Source organism: Symphalangus syndactylus, chromosome Y (assembly GCF_028878055.3).
Source record: "Symphalangus syndactylus isolate Jambi chromosome Y, NHGRI_mSymSyn1-v2.1_pri, whole genome shotgun sequence".
NCBI lineage: Eukaryota > Metazoa > Chordata > Mammalia > Primates > Hylobatidae > Symphalangus > Symphalangus syndactylus.
Genome location: NC_072448.2, coordinates 27467484 through 27491794, shown reverse-complemented (window position 1 = coordinate 27491794; position 24311 = coordinate 27467484). Strand labels below are relative to the sequence as shown.

The window sequence follows — 24311 nt, the reverse complement described above, 5'->3', positions numbered from 1 at the left end:
ACGCTGAACAACCCTAAATTTTGCCCCACTTCTGCTTATTCTACTGATGGTATCCTATAATTATGATGCTCATTCTGCCTGTCTCTTTGATACCTTCAATTTTGATTCTACGTTATCTGTTTTTTTTTTCATCTCGCTAATAAATATCATGAGAAGGGGATTATTTGTGGCCAGCTTGGTGGCTGGCTACTGCAAACATCAATGACTGTTACATTTTCCAAGACACAGTAGTTATTCATGTAGCCAGTATTGTTCTTATTCCATTCTTGGCCAATTTTCAGCTGTGTCTTTGAGCTTTTCCACTTACCTAAAATGACATCCTTTCTCTTCTGACCCTACCCAAAGCCTACTTAGCATTCAAGGACTAACAGTCAGTATACACACATTGATTAATACTCTTTTCTCCCATACTTATGTGCCTTGTATAATTTTGTAGTATTTTATGCTTTCTCATCCTATAAACTGTTTTCCCTCCAACTACATAATACGTTTCTCATAATCAGAGATCATTTCTTATTTTTCACTTCCTATTCAACACATGCTAGTTAGTCAAATAATTTATTGATTCTTTTACCCAATATTTATTGAGCACTGACTGTGTTCATTAAAGGGCAAATATATTTGCATAATGAATACAGTCCTTTACAACTCAGTCCTCAGTCTTCTTTTCAGCTCTCCTGATCTTCAACTTTTTATCTACCTTTAGGCTATAGCCTTGATAAATATCTCATCCAGTTTCTGACATATCACAGGTTGTTATTACCACACTTTTCCATTTGCTGTTCCCTGTTCCCCTGCCACCTCCCCCCACATATTTATTAGGCCAGCATCAGTACCCCCTTAGTGCTTTGCTTATGCCTCTTACAGCAGATAGGCCAGATGCTCTTGCATTTCACTAGACTTGCATTTCTGAAGGTCCCAGAAACCTGTCTTATTCATACTTGCATACTCACAGCACAGCAATCAGAGAGTGCAAGGAAGGTGTTGTATCAATTCAGGAGTTATTACCAAAATAGAGGCGGAATTGAGGAGAAGAATCCTGTATTTTGAAATTTGGGGATAAAGAAGCTTTCAAGAAAAATTTGTGGTGAATATGAATGAGAACTCAAAAAGTGTGAAGAAAAATGAGAATAGATGAAGACCTTTGAATCTGACAAATAAGATGCCATTAAAATACATGTGCAGTAATAAAGTATTGCTACTGAAGAACTGAATATAGCTCATTCGTTTAAAATTTTTGGCGATAAAAGGAAAGAGAAATACAAGAATTAAGTAAAGATGTCAACACTAGCAAAGGGAAAAATATTCTTAAGATAAGGGTGATGAATTTGTTGATTTTAACATCTTCACAAACTTTCATTAGTAGTTACTTTGTATGTATACATTTTCCACATCTTTGAAGCAAGTAAGAAAAAATATTATTATATTAAGATAAATTATATAAGAAAAATAATACTTAAACATTGTCATTTGCTGCTATGCCACCTTTGTTTCTTAATATAACATAACACATCCTGGTCTGAGTTACTGTCATTCCACAGAGTTATGTTTATGAAGTGCTGCCTAATAAAATATTTGTTTGTTTTAATTATTCTCATTAAATTTAGCTCATTCTTCAACACATATATTAAATTTCACCACCTCCATGAAGTCTTCATAAATACCTCTAGTTGGAATCCTTAGGCAATCCCTCACATTACCATACTATTTATTTCCATTTCTTAGAGCATAAATAATGGAGTCACTAATCTCATTGTTTTTAAATTGATAGACCTTATTTTTAAAGCAGTTTTAGGCTTACAAAAAAATTAAACAGAAAGTACAGAGGTTCCCACACATGTCTTTCTTCTTTACTCTCCTTTTCATCTATTATTACCATCTTGTATTGGTGTAGTACATTTATTACAATTGACAAATGAATATTAATACATTATCATTAACTAAAGTTCATAGTTTACGTTAGCATTCACTCTTTGTGTTGTACAGTTTTATAGGCATTACCCATGCATAATGCCATGTGTACACCATTACAGTATTATACAGAATGCTTTCACTTCTCCCCCCAACTCCCCTGTGCTCTCTCTCTTCACCCCTCCCTTTTTCCTAACCCCAGATCTTTTTTACTATCTGCATAGTTTTACCTTTTTCAGAATGCCATTGTCTTAGTCCAGTTTCTGCTGCTATATCAGAATATCATGGACTAGATAACTTAGAAATAAAAGAGATTTATTGGATCACAGTTCTAGAGTCTTGGGAGTTCAAGGGCATGATGCCAGCAACTGCTTGGCCATCTGCGGAGGGCCATCTTTTTGCATCATACTATGGTGGAAAGTGAAAAGGCAAGTGAGTGCACAAGACAAAGAGAAAATAGGGGCTGAACTCATCCTCTTACCAGGAGCCCCCTCCAGAGATAACCAACCCACTCCCACAATAACAGCATTAATCCATTTATAAGAACAGAGTCCTCATGATCTAAGCAGCCCTTAAAAGTCCTACCTCTCAACATTGTTACAAAGGGGATTAAGTTTCCAACACATAAACTTTGGGAGGTACATTGAAACCATAACAGTCATATGGTTGGAATCACACAGTGTGTAGCCTTTTCAGTCAGGCTGCTTTCACTAAGAAATGTGAATATAAGTTTTCTCCATGTCTTTTTGTGACTAGGTAGCTCATTTCTTTTCATCACTGAATAATATTACCTTGCGTGGATGTATCACAATTTGTTTATCCATTCACCTATTGAAAGACATCTTGGTTGCTTTCAAGTTTTAGCAATTATTAATAAAACTGGTATAAAGGGCCGGGCGCGGTGGCTCATGTCTGTAATCTCAGCACTTTGGGAGGCTGAGGCAGACAGATCACGAGGTCAAGAGATCGAGACCACCCTGGCCAACATGGTGAAAACCCGTCTCCACTAAAAATACAAAAATTATCCGGGCGCGGTGGCAGGCGCCTGTAGTCCCAGTTACTCGAGAGGCTGAGGCAGGGGAATCACTTGAACCCGGGAGGTGAAGGTTGCAGTGAGCCGAGATCAACCACTGCACTCCAGCCTGAGCAACAGAGCCAGACTCCGTCTCAATCAGTCAATCGATCAATCAATGCTATAAATATCTGTGTACAGGTTTTTGTTTGGATACAAGTTTTCAGCTCATTTGGCTAAATACTTAGGAGTGTGATTGCTGGATCCTAGGGTAAGACTATGTTTAGTTTCAGAAGAAACTGCCAAAGTCTCTTCCGAAGTGGCTGTACCATTTTCCATTCTCATCAGCAATGAACGAAGGCCGGGCGCAGTGGCTCACGCCTGTAATCCCAGCACTTTGGGAGGCCGAGGCGGGTGGATCACGAGGTCAGGAGATCGAGACCACGGTGAAACCCCGTCTCTACTAAAAATAATACAAAATAATTAGCCAGGCGCGGTGGCGGGTGCCTGTAGTCCCAGCTGCTCCGGAGGCTGAGGCAGGAGAATGGCGTGAACTGGGGAGGTGGAGCTTGCAGTGAGCCGAGATTGCGCCACTGCACTCCAGCCTGGGTGACAGAGCAAGACTCTGTCTAAAAAAAAAAAAAAAAAAAAGAAAGGTCCTGTTCCTCAAAGTCCTCACTAGCGTTTAGTGCTATCAATATTCTCCATCTTAGCCATTCTAAAAAATGTATAATGGTTTTCCATTGTTTTAATTTATAATTCTCTAATGACATGATATTGAGCATATTTTCATATACTTATTTGCCATCAAGTATACTTCTTTGGTAAGATAATTGTTCAGATCTTTTTCCCACTTTTTAATTTGGTGGTTTTTTTATCGTTAAGTTTAAAGGGTTTTTTATATATGAATATAAGAACTTTATCAAATATGTGTTTTACAAATATTTTCTCCCATAGGTGGCTTCTCTTTTTATTCTCTTAAACTTATATCATATTTAATTATTATAATTGAGTATAAGGTCCTGTAGGGTGGGATTTTGTCTTAGAAATGTTTTTGGTTAAATTTAATTAACTTGGCAAGTTGAAGTCACATCAGACTTCAACTTCTGCTGCTGTCACAATTTCATCGGCAAAGTGTAGAACAGTTAAGTGTCCAGTTTTCAATGTTTGCCAACGGCTCAGCTATTCAAGAGTATATTTTAATATATAAAAAGATTATTTTTCCAAGTGTGTGTAAGTAAATAGAGGTAAATCATTTTAAGTTTGTAAATGACCAATACTTAATCTGCATGTAAAACTTCCTCATTATATAGTATACAAGATTAATATAATTCCTTCAGAAAAACCAGAAGAATTCTTAACTTTTAGCTTATCTTTTTTGTGGTTTTGATGGCTTCCAACAAAATTAGTGAAAATATCTTAACATTAATGTGACCTTTTCCAGCAACCAAACTACTGAGTAAGTTTTTGTGGTACACAGGAAGTTATAGTTCTTGGGGTAAAATTCCAGAAAGTAAATGTGAAGAAAAACATGATAGAGCCCCAACAGAAAAGACTGAAAAATGTTTCCCAAAATGTCAGTCTTTTGGGATTTACTAACCAAATGAGAGTCCATCCAGTCTAGAAACTTGAAGTCACCTTTCTGAACAACTTGGATTAACCTTATCTTAAAAGTTATAAATTTAGTTGTTAGTTTATTAATCTCCTTTCCATTAACAAAATTAGTTTGTTAATTTCCTTTTCTCATGTTGTAGCGTGAGCCAACTGGCAAATTATGTTTTTCACTACCTTGAAAATGTACAAAAATAATTTGTATTGTATATTAGACTATACATCTTCTGTTTTACTTTTAAAACATTTTCATTTTTTCCACAACCACTGGTGGAATAGATAAGGCAGTCATTATTTCTTGTCACTTATCTCACCTATTAGATATCTCTGCCAGAAGGTTCCATGAATCTCAGATTCAACATGATCATTTTTCCCATCCCCAGAATCTGTTATATTTTTGTATTCCCTTAATTAATGACATTAATATATATCCTGTTTTCTACGCTAGAATCTTCAAAGTTTTACTCACCTTCAAACCATCTTCTGATCTCTCTTTTCGTTTCTCCAAGGCCATTCTCTATATTGCCTTCTAGTGTATAAATCTGATACCAATCTTTAGCCTCAAATTTTGGCTATTGCCCAATTACCTACGTGAAGAAATGTAAACTCTTTTTAGTGAAATATAAAGCCTTTCTTAAGCAGTCTTTGATAAATCTTTTCAACGTCTTCTTCTCCTCTAAACCAAAGTACAGTCTACATTCACTACATTAAACTCTCACAATTCCCAAATACGAATCGTTTCTTTGATTAGTATCTGGTATTTTTCTGTCTTTTTCTTTCCACCTCAAATGTTTCCTTTTCTGCAAAAGTATTAAAGAATTTCTATGACATAATTTATATTTTCCTCTGTGTTCCCACATCATCTTATTCCATTGTATTGTAATTACATTTGTTGTTTTCCACCTACAATTTCAGTTCCTTGAGAATGAGAACCAAGTCATTGAATTTTGTGTTTCCATCAACTTTGCACAGTATCTAGCACAGGGTTTGCAGTGAACAAAGGCTGAACAAATGAAAGACTGAACAAACTAATGAATGATTTGCCAACACTTTGTTTACAATATAAACAAAATTCTGCCTAAATAGCGAGGCTCTAGGACGAGTTATTTCTTATGAATACTCTATATTTATTAGTATATTTACAAAATGCATATTATTAAGTACAAAGTTCTTTGTTTTTTTAAAAGTAGCAAAGATGTATAATACCTAAACCCCACCTTCAGTGAGGAATACGGACTTTGGTAGGCAGATCCAGAAATAAGAAACTCAAGTCGAAAGTAGTGGGTTCTGTGGCAGGGGTTTGCAATTCTGGGAGTTGAAAGGAGGACAAAATTACTTTCAGCTTCATAAGAAAACATGCCATTTGCTTTACTTATTACACTATCAGTACAATTTAGACAATAGAGAGGGTAAGAAAACACATTTTGTAAAGCACGCAGCAGAAGCAAAGGCTGGAGATAAGAATGGTTAGATGAATTGGGCATGACCAGATTGTGAAGGACATTAAATGTCAGGCTAAGAAGTCTGACATTTGTTCCATAAATCACAGGGAACTTTTAAGGTTTCTGGACAAAGATGTAACATGAATAAGTCTGTCCTTTAGGACAATTAATCTGGGATCAGCAGATAAGATAGACTAGTCATGGAGAGAACAAAATAGCAAAGTGTGAAGTACTCTTATTTGCAGCATTTTGATGTAATAGACACTTGTTGCTTTTGCCAGTAACTGCCATACTTTTTATCATCAGAACATTAGTGTTCTGTCCTCCAGAACAGAAATTCTGGAGTTTAAGTTAGCCAGAAACCAGACTATATTTTGATGGACTGGGTGCTGCCATGATGTTGCAGTACTCAGTTGCCGGGATCTCCCTATTGCAGCCTGAATATAGAGGCACTGTAAAGCATATGGAGCCCATAGCTAGATCTTAGTGATATTTTACAAGTCCTAAATCAAGCTCTGCTTTTATGTTTTTGGAGACTTGTTGGTTGAAGTCAGTTTGGGGTAGGTTTTCTGCAATCAAAAGAATTTTTGTACACCCATTTGTGTCACTAACAATCCATATCATTGCATGAGACTAGATTTTGTGGATGAGGCATTTGAGAAGTTTCTTTTCATCCTTCCATCTTAAAGAAAGAACTTAAAATGAAAATAGTTCAAGATTTAGCCGTAGGCAACAGTGGTATTTAATTCAGTCTATTTCATGAATAACAGTGACTAATAGATAACAAATGATTAATGAAAGTAAAGAGTTGTGCTGAGTTAAATAACATGGTATGCAAAAAACATTTGTAGGCTGTGAAACATAATACAAAAGTTAACTGTTAATACCATTTTTGTATTGATCTAATATTTATTGCCTCACCCATTGCCCACTGGAATTTGAAAGTCTTTCTGTACACTTCCTGTACACATTCAGTTTCTTCATTGTCATTACACTGACTTTTCTTGTTTGTCCTTCTACTGCTTAAAGTAAAAAAAGAATCAGGTAAAACCCATTTTTTTTTCTTTAGAGAATAAAAATGAATTCATCTTTTCTTAAAGCCCTTAAGAAAACATCAACCTAACAATGGACGCCTTTATTGCTGGGTGTTTTTACTCATGATTTATTCTCTTCAAACCTTGGTTTTCTATTTGATTGGCAGTTTTAAAGCATTCTCCACCTTTATCTAACATTGCCCTATATTTTAAAAGTGATTTCAGCCGGGCGTGGTGGCTCATGCCTGTAATCCCAGCACTTTGGGAGGCCGAGGCAGGTGGATCACCAGGTCAAGAGATCGAGACCATCCTGGCTAACACGGTGAAACCCCATCTCTACTAAAAATTCAACAAATTAGCCGGGCGTGGTGGTGGGCGCCTGTAGTCCCAGCTACTTGGGAGGCTGAGGCAGGAGAATGGCGTGAACCTGGGAGGCGGAGCTTGTAGTGAGCAGAGATTGTGCCACTGCAAGCCAGCCTGGGGGACAGAGCAAGACTCCGTCTCAAAAAAAAAAAAAGGGATTTCACTAACAAAACAACTTCTAAGCCAACTAAAACCTTTCAGTTTGAATTTTAATTTATACTTCACAAAAACACAGTTGCTGAGTGATACCAACAGTGAAAGTAGAGGTACATGGCAGAAAAGAAATGGGCTCAAAACAAGGATACAGCCGTTTATAAAACCTTATATAAATATTCCTTTTGGATTAGTCAAAGCTCAGAGCCTTCATTCTTTGAAGTTTAAAATCGGCCAGATTTTTAAAATATATTTTTCAACTTGAGAAATGTATTTTTATTACACAGTTGAAATATTTTCTTTAAGCACGACTTGTCACATCTATTATTTAAGCTTTAAAATTAGCACTTCCTTTCTCTGAAGGAATATTCCATTTCCCCATTTCTTGTCATCTCATTTATTTAAATAAAATTTTTTTTTGTCTGAGTCCCCTGAAACCTTTTAGAATGCCTTTTTTTAACCATTTGGAATAATCTTTTATAATATTTACCTATGTCCCAGTTATATCTCCTTCACTTAATTGCCAAGGACTTTAAAAGGAACTATTAGTTTCTTCTTGTATATTACTATACACTTTATTCCCTTCACTGCTTGAAATACTTATTCTCAGTGCATGTGGAATAAAATGAAAGTGAATTGTTGATTTAGTTTATAATAGTATCCTCTAGCAGTTAGTTAGTTATTTTGTTTATAGCCTATTTTTGTCTCTCCTCATCTCCACCAACCCCATTAAAACACAAGCTCCAGTGGCCAGGGGTGGCTCACCCCTGTAATCCCAGCACTTTGGGAGGCTGAGGTGTGTGGATCACCTGAGGTCTGGAGTTGGAGATCAGCCTGACCAATATAGTGAAACCCCCACCTCTACTAAAAATACAAAAATTAGCTGGGGGTGGTGGCGTACACCTGTAGTCCCAGCTACTCAGGAGGCTGAGACAGGAGAATTGCTTGAACCTGGGAGGCAGAGGTTGCAGTGAGACAAGATCATGCCACTTCACTCCAGCCTGGGAGACACAGTGAGACTCCATCTCCAAAATAAAATAAAAGAAAAAAGAAAAAAGAAAACAAGCTCCTTGAGGTCAGGGGTCTTTTTCTATTTGTTATTTGTTTTACTGGAACACAGTTCACTCAAATATTTACTGAAGAACACATGATTGAATGAATAAACAATAGTGAATATAAACATTTGTCATTTTAAAACCTGAAAGTCACTATACCCTTTAATAAACAAAATCTACAGTGTAATCTCTATTTCTTATATTTACAACCCCAAAGCTATTATCCAGAATACAAATACTTTAGTAAAACTTATAAGATGACATAGCCACAGGAAAGCAAACAAAAAGCTTTATTTCTATGCAACTTTATGCATCTGAGTTGACTCACTAAATACTTTTCTTGATATTTTCTATCTAGTATCTCCTGGTCCTGTTCCCTTATTCCTTCTTTATCTTCATCATCACATCTTTCCTCTGTGATTCTTCTTAATGCTGTTTTTTTTTTCAAGTCCACTAAATCACAGAGTGCCGATAGACCATCTCCTCACCAGCTTTTCTACACTTAGAGCAATTGCCTGAGAGAGAGGCCCTGTGAAGTGTTACAAGAGAAAGAGGGTAAAGAATAATGAAAGCCCATGAATGGTGGAATATGAGCTGGGTTTTGTTGTGAGCTGGAAAAAAAAATGCACAGTTGACAAAAAGAAAACTCTCTTTCATGATAGCACACCAGGGCAAGGTCTCAATAATGAGAATGAAGCTTTTCATTTATGAGGATGCTTTCTGAACTGTGGCGTTTAATTCTAGAGTGTCTTTGCCTAAAATCAGCTGATTGGATCCCTTTTATTTGATAAAACGAAATGTGTTCCCACAACTATATTTATATGTTGAAAATTTCAGAAAGAATTAAATATGTATGGACAATCAAACTTACACTTGTCTTAGCCACTTGAACTAGAATAATAATAAGAGGCGTATTCTTTGAAAATGAATTTACGCTAAATTAATTTCCTAAGTTATGTGTTGGAAACCATTTCATTGGAGTTATTTAAACTGACGTTTCTATAACTTCTAAAATTCAACACACATAAGATTTGCTGAAGGATCATGGCTAAATGTAGATTCTAATACAGTCGGTTTTGTTTGGGGCCTGAGATTTTGTTTCTAATAAACTCCTAATAAGCTTCCAAGTGATTCCAATGATGCTTCTGATTTGCATTTCATACTTTGAGTTACAAGGCTTTAGAAATGTTAGTTTTTTTAAACATTTTTAAAAGGTTATTTATTTTACAATCCCTAATTATTTTATTTTGGTCTTTGTATTTTTTTTAAAAATAAATACTTTCAATTATTTATTATGCTGTTAAGTAAAACACATGATGCATCTGATTAAATTTTCAACATTTATTCTTTTGGGATTTTTTTTCTCACTAAACTAAAATGAAAAAATAAATAAATAGTATAATATTCTAGAGTTGGATGAAAAGATAAGCATGTCTTACCGTTTTGTTTTACAGCCTCTCCACATAAAGACCAGGGAGTTTACCCCAGTTAGTTACTGCCTGAGCTAAGAGTAGACTTTTTCTCTTTCTGTCCTGTCTCCTAGTTTAAGGCACTTTCAGCAAGCCACGTTGCATACAACACTCAGTCATATGTTTTCCTAAATGTAGAATGTTATAAATCTCCTTTCATTTTTCTCTAGGCTCGTTTTCACCAACATATTCTACTTCCCCTAAGGTAAAAAAGTTGGAACCAGGTTCAGTTTTTGGTTTGACTTGACTGGCTAATGAGCTAAAAAGTGTCCATGTTCAGCAACGTTGATTAGAAATGTTTTTCTATTAGGTGTTCGGTTTTCAGAAACATTTTAAACCATAACCATACTGTTAATGAATTTTTAGAAACACGTTGGAGACTTTTGTCTCTAAAGTACCACCTTCATTGTAACTGAATATTTTCAGGTCAGTGGTGGCGGTAAAAGATGGAATTTAGAGCGATTAACTCAGTTTAGCATTCAAAATTGCTTTAAAGTAATGATGCTAAAAACATATACATTTGAAAAAATGTACGTTACCGTATAAAAAAAATTTTCATGAGTTCTAGTTGCCTGGAAATTATAAAAATATTATTCAACAATGAATAGCAGTCCTAATTTTGTAAAGTAATATCTTCTCTAGCTTTGGTCTTCTATATAGCCATTTGTCTTTTGAGGAATAAAATGTAAGCCAGTTAGCAAAACGTATCAGCTTATAGATGATGAAAAATGCAAGCACACATTTTACTGAAGTTTACATTGAAAACATAGGAAACTATTTTATCATTAGATGTATGGTAATTTTTTTTTACATTGAGTGAAAAATATTGTAATTTATTGATATAGTCGCAAAGAGTTACCTAAATATTCGCTAACAAAAGAGTGTTTTATTTGTATTTTGTAATCTAACTAATCTAGATGAGTCTGACTTTCCTGCAAACAGTCTTTACTCTGTTGTCAAAGGGTATCTTCTTCACTCTGATCATATGACTCCCCGTCTAGAATTTGTCAGTGGCTCCCATACTTTGAGTCCAAAGTTCTAAGTTCTTAGCTTCTTAGCACAATATAGCCTTTAATGTTGTGACTCCCACCTACCTCTCTCTAGGCTTATCTCCTGCTAGTCTAAGTCTGTCTGTAATCATCTGATTATCCAGTGTTTAGTGGAGATATTCTGTAACCCAATTTTTACTTTTTTCCAGTTACCCTCTCCAATCATAGTATGTCAGACTTCCCAACTCATTGAATAGTAGATCCCATTACAAAATATGAGTTTATTTACATCTTTGATACTTTGGATTATTTAAAATATCTCCATTTTAGAAGTCCAACGTCACTTATTTTAAATCTCTTTTACTTCCCTCCCCTAGGGCCCATTGTTTTTGTGGTTTAGGGAGCTTGATTTGCTCTTTAACTCCTCTTCTCACTCCCTCACCTTAGAGTGAAAAGTGCAAGCTTTCCCCTAGGACACTTCCTTTCCCTCCTGTTTCCTGGCTGTAGCCCCTTCCCTCCTATGCTTGGGTAGCGAGGAGCAAGGCTTTGGTAATTCACTGTTGGTAGTTTCTGCTTTTCTGGGTAACAATGACAGGCCATTAAAGCCTCTCTGTTGTTGAAATCCAAATGCTTGAGTCCTTCAGCAGGCCCTCCCATGGGCCCTCTAACTTGACAGTTCCAAGAAGTGACAGCTGGCTGCACCTTGGCCTCTTCCACCCACTTCTGTCAGTATACCACCAGCCTCCTGCTACTTGGGTCCCCTCACCCATCACCTCATGATCCGCCCGCCTTGTCCTCTCAAAGTGCTGGGATTACAGGCATGTGCCACCGCGCCCTGCCAAATTTCCTCTTTAAAGTTAAGAATATTCAAGAATATACTGGGCAAATTATTTACTAAAAATCACTACAGGAAGTTGTCCCATACTTGGGAGGAAAAAGGTAAAAAATATATTAGCATTGGCTGGGTGCGGTGGCTCACCCCTGTAATCCCATCACTTTGGGAGGCCGAGGTGGGTGGATCACGAAGTCAGGAGATCGAGACCATCCTGGCTAACATGGTGAAACCTCGTCGCTACTAAACATACAAAAAATTAGCCGGGCATGGCGGCGGGCGCCTGTAGTCCCAGCTACTCGAGAGGCTGAGGCAGGAGACTGGAGTGAATCCAGGAGGCAGAGCTTACAGTGAGCCAAGATGTGACACTTCACTCCAGCCTGGGTGACAGAGCAAGACTCTGTCTCCAAAAGAAAAAAAAATATATATATATATGTGTGTGTGTGTGTGTGTGTGTGTGTATATATATGTGTATATATACACATATGTATAGAAAAGCATTTGGGGATAAAAAAAAAAAAAGGAGGCTAATGACTAGCCTGCCTACTTAATCATGAAACAACTATAACAGTACCTAAAGCAGGGAATAGTATATTTGCCAAGCTCTAACCATGAATTTCAAATCCAGGTGACTGGATTTGTATTCATCCATGCATAGCCCTTCACAATTCTGTGGCTCCCGGAAATATATAACCAGCCATTTCATACAACTGCAGAAATTCTTCACTGGCGAGGTATAAGCATTTCATTATTCCAAGGTATTTGCCTACATAATGCCATTATTCAGTATACCGTTTTTAGGGCCAAAGTACTTAGAAAACCATGATAAATTAAATTATAGAAAATTATTTTGATGTAAATTTTTGGTTGGTTTTTATTATTTTTAATTGAAACATAATTGTACATATTTGTGGGGTACAGTATGGTATTGATACCTGTATACAAATATGTAATGATCAAATTAGAGTAATTTGCACATTTATCAACTCACATTTATTTTTCAGTATTGGGAACATTCATAATCCTCTCTTCTAGCTATTTGAAAATAGAGACTAAATTACTGTTAACTACAGCCAACCTATGATGCTACAGAATGCTAGAACTTATTCCTCCTATCAAGCTGTAATTTTGGTTGGCTTTTATAAAGACAAAAGAAACACATTTTTGTCTGGCAATTAAAACATAACAGAAGGAATTCTCTCCTTTCCTTTCTCATCACTTATTTTTTAGGAGGGAAAAAATTAAATAATATGAAAGCCAGTTAATTAAAAACAATTTGAAATAAGGTTTGTGTTATTCACCTCAGTAGTTTATACAATTCCTTATTATATATACTAGCTAATCTTCAAAGTTAACTATAAAGTTGAATTCAACATTAAATCTCCCTAGGCATTTTGTAAGCCAACTACTTAAAACACTGATACTTTTGATTTTTCCTCTGGACGTTGTAATATGTTTTTAAGGTCTCAGATTACTTTAGTGTATGTACAGGAATGAATCTACCTTTATCTTTTTAACAAGTTTATTTTCTTCTTCATCATCTGTTTCTGGAAATTCATATATTTTAATTTTATGTTCTTGGATTTCTTTCATTATGTAAAATGGAAGAAGCAACCAAAGAGCACCATACATAATTAGTACATTAATAATTAGTACATTAGTCTTATGTTTATTACATGCTTCTTAGATTCCTATATGGCCCCTTGTTTCCAGATCCTTTACTGTTTTTTAATGATGCAAAATTATAATCTAAAATCAAAGTACTATGCTGGTCATTTTTTTTTTTAAACTGTAAAGTTGATATATAAACACCAAATCCAATTACTTCAGAAGTGTTAAAGTCATATAGCTACTATACCAAAAGAGTTCCAAAAAAGATGTAAAACTCCAGAAAGGGATTTCTCGGATTGATTTCCAAAATAATGACTTTAGGTCATTTATTTACAATGACTGAGATTTTTTCTTTAGATATAAATCCCCAAGTGTCTTATTTAGTTGAATAAACAGGGCTAAACTCACCTAAAATTTTTAGTAGAATCTGGCAAAAGTAAAGTAAAATTAAGTACACTACTGGTCCCTGCACATTCATCAGAAAAATCCTTGCATGTACACGTGCATACACACAAACTGAGGAGCAACAGTTACAAGATTAGGGAAGGACACAGGGAGAAAACACAACCTAGAAATCAAGAATTAATAAGGTGAATGCAGAAAACTAAAAGAGATAACTTAATAATAACATCAGGAAGGATCTAGTTCAAATTAAATTATCATGTCCAAAATCACTCCAAATTCTAAACAGAATATAGACATCCAAATAATTTCCAACTACCTATCCTTCTATGGGCCCGAACCAATGGCGAATATACCTAAAACTAGCTTCCCTGCCTATACTTATATTTTGGTGCAATTTTCATGGCAAAGGTTCCCAGTATCTATAAAAGGACCTTGAACAAATTGCGTTACATTGTTACTATACTAGATAGAAGCAAACAAAATAAAATTGTCACTGAAAAAAAATAGAACCATATATATTTTACAATTAGGGTATGTACCTACATATATATATTAAAAAATAAAATAAAATAAAACAGAATAAATGAGGTGATAATACATGATGAGAAAAATGAATAATAGGAGCTGGCTCTAAAACTAGTGGTTTTAGTCAGAGGTTGTATGTTAAATGACCTGAGTACAACCACCAGAATGTGACCAATTTGAAAGAAGAGGTCACTTCGTATTCATCTTTTTTACTTTTATCAGTAAAAATCCAAATTGAAATATATAATAAAAGAAGAGAAATGTATTACATGATAGTATTTGAAACTTAGCACATTACAAACTAAAAATGGAAATGGGTAAGTGTAAAACAGAAAAATGCTAGATGCAGTAAAAACATACTCAAACGTTCTGAAAATTTATATGAATTTAGCATAACTTCAAAGCAAATTTTAACAGGCTTTTAATAACAGGTTTCAAGGTATTCTGAAACTCATATTGAAAAAGGTGAAAAACAAAATATTTTGTTACAACAGTACTATATGGACAATAGAGATAATTTCAATCTATTTTTAAATATTATACAAAGTTGCTGTGGTTTAAACAATATACTACTGGCCAAAAATAAAGACTACTGGAAGAGAGAAAGTTTCCAGAATTGACCCTACATTTCATAAAATGTAATATATAATGAATCAAACACAATTAAATTAGAAATATGTGTGACCGTATAACTCAATATTACTGAGACAACTAGACATGAGTCTAGAGAAACAGTTTAGCGGTCTTCCAGCTAGCTCAGTCATACAGCATGAGACTCTTAATTTTAGGGTGATGGGTTTGAACAATAACTTAAACTATAAATATCTCATAAAGTGCACTGAAAACAAAAATAGGATATAAGAAGCAAAAGAAAAAATCTAAAAAAAAAAGCAGTGGAAATGGGAGAGAACTAAATACCCAGAATAAAAACAACCCATATCAATAAATACGGGCAATACCAAGTACTACTGGTCAAAAAGACAAAGGATTTGAACAGGTGTTTACAAAACGGGAAAAAGAAAACTTTGTTTTTAAAATGTTCAGCCTTTCTGGAAAATAAAAGGAAAAGATAAAGAAATGATTAAGTACCACTTCATTCCCAAAAGGTTTTCAAAATAAAAATAACAAACAATGCTGGCAAAGTCACAGTGAAACAGATGTACGCTTTATAAAATGAATTTGTTTTAGTGGGGAAGCACCATGACAAAATGGGGAGTGGGGGAGATAAAGACCCATAAAAGTAATCACAGCCTTTGAAAGAATAATCCACTTCCTGGAAATTCATTTTAAGAAAATAATTCTAAAAAGTATGGGGAGAAATTGTCTGTGTGGGGGTGTTATTAAAGAATACTTAAGGCCGGGCGCGGTGGCTCAGTCCTGTAATCCCAGCAATTTGGGAGGCCAAGACAGGTGGATTATGAGGTCAGGAGATCGAGACCATCCTGGCTAACACGGTGAAACCCCGTCTCTACTAAAAATACAAAAAATTAGCCGGGTGTGGTGGCAGGTGCCTGTAAGTCCCAGCTGCTTGGGAGGCTGAGGCAGGAGAATGGTGTGAACCCGGCAGGCAGAGCTTGCAGTGAGCCGAGATCACACCACTGGACTCCAACCTGGGCAACAGAGCGAGACTCCGTCTCAAAAAAAGAAAAAAAAAACCACTTAAAACAACCATATTTAAAAACTGACAAAGGATAAAGATATTATGATAATGGGTAAGAGCTTTGAGGGGAAACCTAAGGCAGAAGAATCAAGAGTTATTTTTAATACAGCATAAATGACAATACAGTAAAGCAGTAAGAAGAATGGATTGCAACACATTATACTAAAAATAGTAAAAACTGCAAATTATGAGAATAGTATAAGAAACCTGAGTTAACACATCGTGCTCACCTGTTTTTTAAACTGTTGGCATTCCTCTGGTGTGAGTGTGTCTGCTTTGGCAATAAGTGGGATGATATTCACTTTTTCATGCAAACGCTTCATAAACTCAATATCCAATGGTTTAAGTCTGAAATACACAGTATTTAATATGACTGAAATGATCAGTTTGGGAGAACAAGAATCTTCACATCCCCAATTAGATTTTAATTATCTTCAATTGGTCAACTGACTCTCAAATCTTCATATACAGCCTATATCTCACTGTTACGTTCCAGATTTGTGTTTACCCAGTGGATATGCTACCCGGGTATTCCATGGGCTCCTTAAAATCAAAAGCTCATCTGAACCTCATTTTCTCTCTTCTATGCTTCCTATCTCAGTGAACGGCACTACAGTCTACCTAATTACTCAAGTGTGAAACCTAGGATTCCTCCCCTCCTCTAATCCTCTTCCCATATATATAGTATGTGTATAGATGTATATATATATATATATATATATATATATGTATATCTCCCTTTCCATTACTTTAGGCCACCAAGACCTTTGGAATTAATAACTGTAATACAAACCACCCATATTGAAGTCAGAGAGGTCTTTCTAAATCCAAATCTTATTGTTATGCCCTAACCAAAAATCTTATTAAAGACCAGATGCCTTAACTAGTATGGCCTACGAGGCTTGTGAAGACATAGATTCTCCAGCTGACCTCATCTATTAGCATTCCTAGCCTTTCCTTTGCCTCCTACTTCCAATGTGCCAACCTTTTTGAACTTCTTACAATTCCTTGAAAGCACCATACTTTGACATCTGGCCACAGGCTACTACCTTGGCTGGAACACACTTCATTATCATCCTGCTTCTCCTTGGCCTGGCTAATTCCTATTCATCCTCAGGACACTGGTTTATGATCCAATTTCCACTGGGAATCCTTCTCCAACCTAAGAATAGGCATATTTCTATGTGGTCACAATGCTTAATGTGCTGTACAGTAACTGCCTGCCTGCATACAGATGCTTCCTCACTAACTATGATTGCACTTAACAATTTTTCAAATTTTTGATAGTGTGCAAGCAATACGCATTGAATAGAAACCATACAACCATTCTGTTTTTTACTTTCAGTATTCAATAAATTACATGAGATATTCAAAACATTATCACAAAATAGGCTTTATGTTAGATGATTTGTCCAACCGTAGCCTACGCTATAATGTTTAGTAGGCAAGGTGTATCAAACGTATCTTCAACTTACGATGGGTTAATATAACCCTGTCCCAAGTCGAGGAGCATCTGTATTTGTTTCTCCCATCTTCTCACTGAAATACACTTTGCAGCAAGGGCCTTGTCTCATTCATCTGTATCCTCAGGACCTAGCACGGTATCTAACACTCGTGAAGGTGCCCAAATATTTGCTGAGAAAAAAGTTACCTGCTGTGATTTTCCTTATGTCCTTTAGCAATTCTAAATGAGAACCAAAGTCCTCAAATCTAGAATACACTGTGGACTAAAATTTTATGTTTCACAAGAATAAATGAAGACACTAGAAATATTTTGTAAAGGACTACCATTCTAAAGTGGTATTCCTTAATTTTTGTAAAAACATGAGAAAAATGAAATAAAGGTCTCATTCTGTTATTAACTGTATTGACTAATACTAATAATTGAATTGACTGACATTTTAAAAGGAAGAAAGAGAAACATATACATTAAATTGTGGGGATCAGAGTCCTAACACTAATAAGATAGTCCAGCCTTTTTATTAACAAAGATTACTGTATGTACTTCACTGTGGTAGTAAGACTGACAGGCAGAAAGAGACAGTGGGGGGAGAAAGCAAACATGGAGAATTAAGATAGTTGCCTATTCTAATTCTCCTTGTCTTAAATCCCTTGAAATTTGACACTGGCATTCAGAGAATAAGGAGCACAATAAAAAAGAGTGTGTGGATGGAGTAACACTGTTTATATTATCTATAAACTGTGTTCTTGCCTCACTAGTGTTAACTAAATGAACCTATCCATTCCTATTTACTTTTTTGACAGGGTCTTGCTCTGTCACCCAGGCTGGAGTGCAGTGGTGTAGCCATAGCTCACCATAGCCTCCAATTCTTCCACTTTCGACTCCTAAGTAGCTAGGACTACAGGAGTGTGCCTCCATGCCCAACAAATTTTTTTTTTTTTTTGAGTTTCACTCTTATTGCCCAGTCTGGAGGGCAGTGGCACAATCTTGGCTCATGGTAACCTCTGCCTCCTGAGTTCAAGGGATTCTCCAGCCTCAGCCTCCCAAGTAGCTGGGATTACAGGCATCTGCCACCACGCCCAGCTAATTTTTGTATTTTTAGTAGAGACAAGGTTTCACCATGTTGGCCAGGCTGGTCTTGAGCTCCTGACCTCAGGTGATACCCCTGCCTCAGCCTTCCAAAGTGCTAGGATTACAGGTGTGAGCCACTGTGCCCAGCCCCAACTAATTTTTTTATTTTTTGTAGAGACAGGATGTCACTATGTTGCCTAGTCTGAGGCCTCAAGCAATCCTCCTGCCTTGGTCCCCAAAGTGCTGGGATTACAGGTGTAAGCCACTGCATCTGGCCTGAACCTATCCATCTTTGAAAAAAGAATTAAGTTTTGCTTCTTTTTATTAATCATTATATAAAACACTAAATAGAAATGCCATGAATTATTCAATCTCAGATTTCTAAATTATGGTTTTTCAATTTATACTCATGACTAATTTAAATTGCCACTGCTTTATTAAGCTATTATGTCAGATACAAGCCTGTTTATTAACCCAATGACAAAAAAGTAGAGTTCAGTTAATCTAAAATTTTAATAAATCTTAAAGGCATTTAATATAAAGTATTAAAATCCAAATAACAAGATTTTCTATTTAAACGCAAGTCAATACTTGCTGAATACTTATTATAATATCCCAATTTTTAAAGAGAAATATATTTAAAAATAAACATGAAAAGGAAATTAGAGAAGTCAACTTCTTAAATATAATCAAAGGGAAAAACAAACATTGAAGTCAGTTTAAAAATTAAACTTTAGGGAGAAAAGGTAAACCTTGTAAAAGTCTCATTAAATTTCAGAAGCCTACAAAACGTCAGCAACAAAAAACATTTAGTTCACATTTATATTACATTGTGGTTGAATATTTTTCTTCTTTCCATTTAGTTTTATATTGGCTGGTCTTTTCATCAATAAATTTAGTTTTTAAACCTTGTTTTTAAGCAATAGAAAATCCTTTATGATTTCTAGAAGATAAACTCACAGTAGAGAGAAAAGACTATTTAACCTCAAAGTCTACAGCGTAATAAACAACTACAGGGCAAATGATAAATTTTTTTGTATGTATGTATGTATTTCTAAGGGAAAAAAATCCTGTATAAACTCACTGGATGATATCAATTTTTCTAAAAGTGGTAACTAATACTTGAAGGATAAAACACTGTTTTAAAATTCATGTTCCAAGTCAGTTTTTTACTTTAATAATAGTTACAGAATAGGGAACAATGCACATGAAGGAATAATAACTGAAATCACAAATTAGCCATGCATGCAGTTCATACTTTGTAGAGGGAGGTAGGAGGCACTGAAAGTACATGGTTGGACCAATTTATAATTACTCTAAAAACAAATCCCTCTAAAAAGGGAACCTAGGGCCTACCCAGACAAGATGGAAAGGCTTGGATTAATGTATTAGACTGCATGGAATTTCAGTCTGTATTGAGCAGAGTATCTGGAACTCTATACATAAAATTCTGTGTCATATTCTTTTTTTTGAGGAGGAGAAGTTTCACTCTTGTTGCCCAGGCTGGAGTGCAATGGTGTGATCTTGGGTCACCGCAACCTCTGCCTCCCAGGTTCAAGCAATTGTCCTGACTCAGCCTCCCTAGTAGCTCGGATTACAGACATGCGCCACCACGGCTGGTTAATTTTGTATTTTTAGTAGACATGGGGTTTCTCCATGTTGGTCAGTCTGGTCTCGAACTCTCAAACTCAGGTGATCCGCCTGCCTCAGCCTCCCAAAGTGCTCCTATTACAGGCATGAGCCACCGCACCCGGCCTCATATTCTTTCACTTAATCCACAATATCATGTACCAATGGGCAAAACTTTGCTCCATTTCTAAAAATAGTTAAAACTGAGAAATTTTTCAAAGGTACATTTTATATATAAGATATAGCAATTTTAAACATCTTACCCCTTGTGACAAATAAGAAATGGTGCAAAGCCACTAGATATCATTTGAATATAAAATTTTTTTTCTTTTAAAAAGCTCATTTCCCATGCAATTTTAAGAAATAAAATTTTCCCCAAAGGGATGGGAGGAATGTGATTTCATGAGAATTACTAAACTTGGAGAGATTCCAGATCTAAAATAATAAAATTGGTTATAAGCTGACAAATTTTAGTGACTTAACTGCCGGTTAAGATTTCACTCAGCTGGCTTTCGGGAAAAGGCCCTGACAAGTTAAATGAGAAAGATTTAAAAATATAAATTCAAGAAGCTACATAAATACTCATAAAAGGTTATACAGTGCGCTGTATTTTTGAGATTACTTTTTTTGAGCCTTTTAAGTCAAAGAGTCAGTTTAGTGATTTAAATTTGTAAACTGAGAACACCGTTAAGTGATAGACTGGATTAAGAAAATGTGGCACATATACACCATGGAATACTATGCAGCCATAAAAAAGGATAAGCTGATGTCCCTTGTAGGGACATGGATGAAGCTGGAAACCATCATTCTGAGCAAACTATCACAAGGACAGAAAACCAAACACCGAATGTTCTCACTCATAGGTGGGAATTGAACAATGAGAACACTTCGACAGAGGGTGGGGAACATCACACATCAGGGCCTGTCGTGGGGTGCAGGGATGGGGGAGGGATAGCATTAGGAGAAATACCTAATGCAAATGAAGAGTTAATGGGTGTAGCAAACCAACATGGCACATGTATACATATGTAAGAAACCTGCACGTTGTGCATATGTACCCTAGAACTTAAAGTATAATAATAATAATAAAAACTGAAATTACCTCAACAAAAGGCAATGTGAAGTAGTTACAAACATGTACTACGCAATCCTGCCTGAAGGTGGGAGTCTTCAGTCATGTAATGGTCTAGGGCACAGCAAAAAGAATAAATAAATAAAAAAAGAGTATTAAACATAAAAGAAGAAACATTTTTACCCACTCCAATCTGACAGTGCAAACATGTAAGTATATAATTAAGGCTCCCTTATTCATCTAGAGTGATAATGGGCATTGACCCATCTACAAAAAAATAAAAGGAGGAGCGAGAAGCCAAAAATAGAAGAGAAAGGTATACTTGAAGGAATTGATTTACACTACTACTGTAATGTGAGTATTAGATAACTTAATGCTGTTTAGCCTGATGCTACTACAGTTCTTTCAGTGGAGAGATGGTAGAGTTACAATTATCAGGTGGCTGAATTATGTATGCTGAGTTACTTACCCAAAGGAAAAGACTGAGGAAGAATAACTGGAAAAATCTGCAGTTGTCAATGACACATATATGTACTCAAAATAAAGGAGAAGTACAAAGAACAAAAAAAGGGAGTACAGGCTAACTATAATAGAACAATCACATCAGATTAATGTCTAGATTCTTAGGTCTTATGCCCTAATAAACAAGAAGTTAGTAATGACAATATGATACCTGAACAACATGTCTATGACAGCTAAGGTGAAACAGAAGCCAAATAGATTTATTGTAGAAAGAAATGGCACAAGAAAACACTGGCATGCAAGTGCTTTTGATAACCATCTCTTATGAGACTTATAATAAATAGCGTCTTTGATTCTGAGTAGGTCTAACTGGTATGGCTACTTCTCTTCATTTGGTCGTTCAGTTAGTAGCAGAGTGGTCAACATGAAAGCTAAATTTGCCACATTGAGACCTCAAACCATGGTGGCAACACTGTTTATTTCCATGAAGCAGGGAAAATCCTTATGAATAAAGAACTAAGGAGTAAAATCACTTAGCTTATACAGGACTTAAAAAGGCTTTTCAACTAAGACATTTCTACATGAAATTTGGTACTTCATAATGGGTATAGCTGTATGTACTTCACAAACTGAAAGATTACTAAAATATGCACATACGGGTAACAGTAAGCAACAACAACAAAAAGGAATCAGAAGTATCAATGTACTGACCCATGTCCTGAAGGAGCAATGAAGGATAAACAACACTGCACCCTGTTATCAGGCATCTGATGTCTGTTCATGCATGATTGTGTATTTAGGTAGTCCTCAAATTTACTATCAATGTAATCGATAACAGGCTGCCAGTTATAGAATGCAAATAAACAAACAATTAAGTTGCAATTCTACATATGAATTAACTGATGACTGTTAACAGATAATAATCAATATTTTCAAATAGGCAAAATGAATTTACCAGGGGAAGATATGTCCAGTTATTCTATGCAAAGATTCAAAAATATAAATTATGTTGAATAAATCTTTATTCATTATTTCAAAATGTTCCAAATGAAAGAAAATAAACTATTTATTGTCGAAACACAGCTAAATTATTAGCATATTATTTGCATTAAGTGTATTAATAACACACTTCATAATATGAAAACAATTATATTCAGTTTTAAATTTCAAATGAGAGATTACTTTAAATAATATAAAAACTTCATGATGAACTTAGGAGTTTTAATAGTTGACAGAAAAATATCTCAAAAACAATGTGAATTCAAACAAAAATAAAAATATTATTTATAAAATACTAAGATAATTACTTCAGACTAAAATTTCATAGTTGTTTTATTCACTTAGGACTTATGGAAAAACTGAAGGTCTAAATATCAGGTTTAAATTAGGATTGAGATAGAATTTATACAAATGGATAAAATTAAAGCAAACAGTTTTAAATTTCTTACAATACTGAGAACTCTTCTATCTAGCTACATTATTTTAGAGTATGTCTTAAAAACAATTTTATGATAGGTATTATCTCCATTTTATAGAAAAGTAAATGGGTTTAAAGAAGTTAAACAACTATATCAAATAAGTGGCAAAGTTTGTATACGAACCCAAGTCATGTTACTTGAAGTTAGGTGACCTTTGCTAAGATGAGAAGTGGCTACAGGCTGCTGTACCATTTAATAAGAAGTGCACATCTAGAGTCTAGCCCCTGGCTCTATAAAGTGTGATCTACCATCCAGCAGCATCAGTATCACCTGGGATCTTGTTAGAAATGTAGAAATACAGCCCATCTCAGACCTACTAGAAGAACTAAATTTAACAGGATACCCAGGATTGGAATGCATAGCAAAGACTGAGAAGCAGTAAATTAGATCATATATACCTTAGGAGTCTTACAGTATTGCTATTGCCATTCAACTATGATTTTTTTATTTTTTTTTTTTGCACACTGCGATTTTTTGTTTATATCAAATGATTGTTCTTTAAAATTAATCTTGTTCATTTTGAGGGAAAACATTTGAATAGACATTACTCCAAAGAAGATATACAAATGGCCAATAAACGCGCAAAAAAGATGCTCAACGTCATTAATTTTTAGAGAAATGCGAATCAAAACCACAGTGAAATATACCTCACACCTATCAGGATGGCTTTTATCAAAAAACAGAAAATAGCAAAAATAACAAGTGTTGAAGAGGATAGGGAGAAATTGAAAGCTTTGTGCATGATGAGTGGGAATGTAAAATGTTACAACCAGTGTGGAATTTCCTCAAAAAGATAAACCTAAAATTATCATGTGATCCAACAATTTCTCTTCTAGGTATAAGCCCAAAAGAATTGAAATCAGGAACTCAAACAGATACTGTACACCCATGTTCACAGCAGTATCATTCACAACAGACAAAGTGGAAGCAACCCAACTATCCATCAATGGATGAATGGATAAACAACGTGTGGGATATACAGAGAGGGATTTTTTTTTCTTTTTTAATGGATAAAAGTTACTTTATTTTAACAAACAACCATAAAAGGCAGCTAGGAAGTCCCAA

At 35.3% G+C, this 24311-nt stretch overlaps 1 pseudogene; it reads right to left on the bottom strand.

Moving 5' to 3' along the window:
• LOC129476731 (septin-7-like) overlaps nucleotides 1-22607 on the bottom strand; it is a 172681-nt pseudogene extending 150074 nt beyond the window's left edge.
• Nucleotides 22608-24311: the final 1704 nt, after the last annotated feature.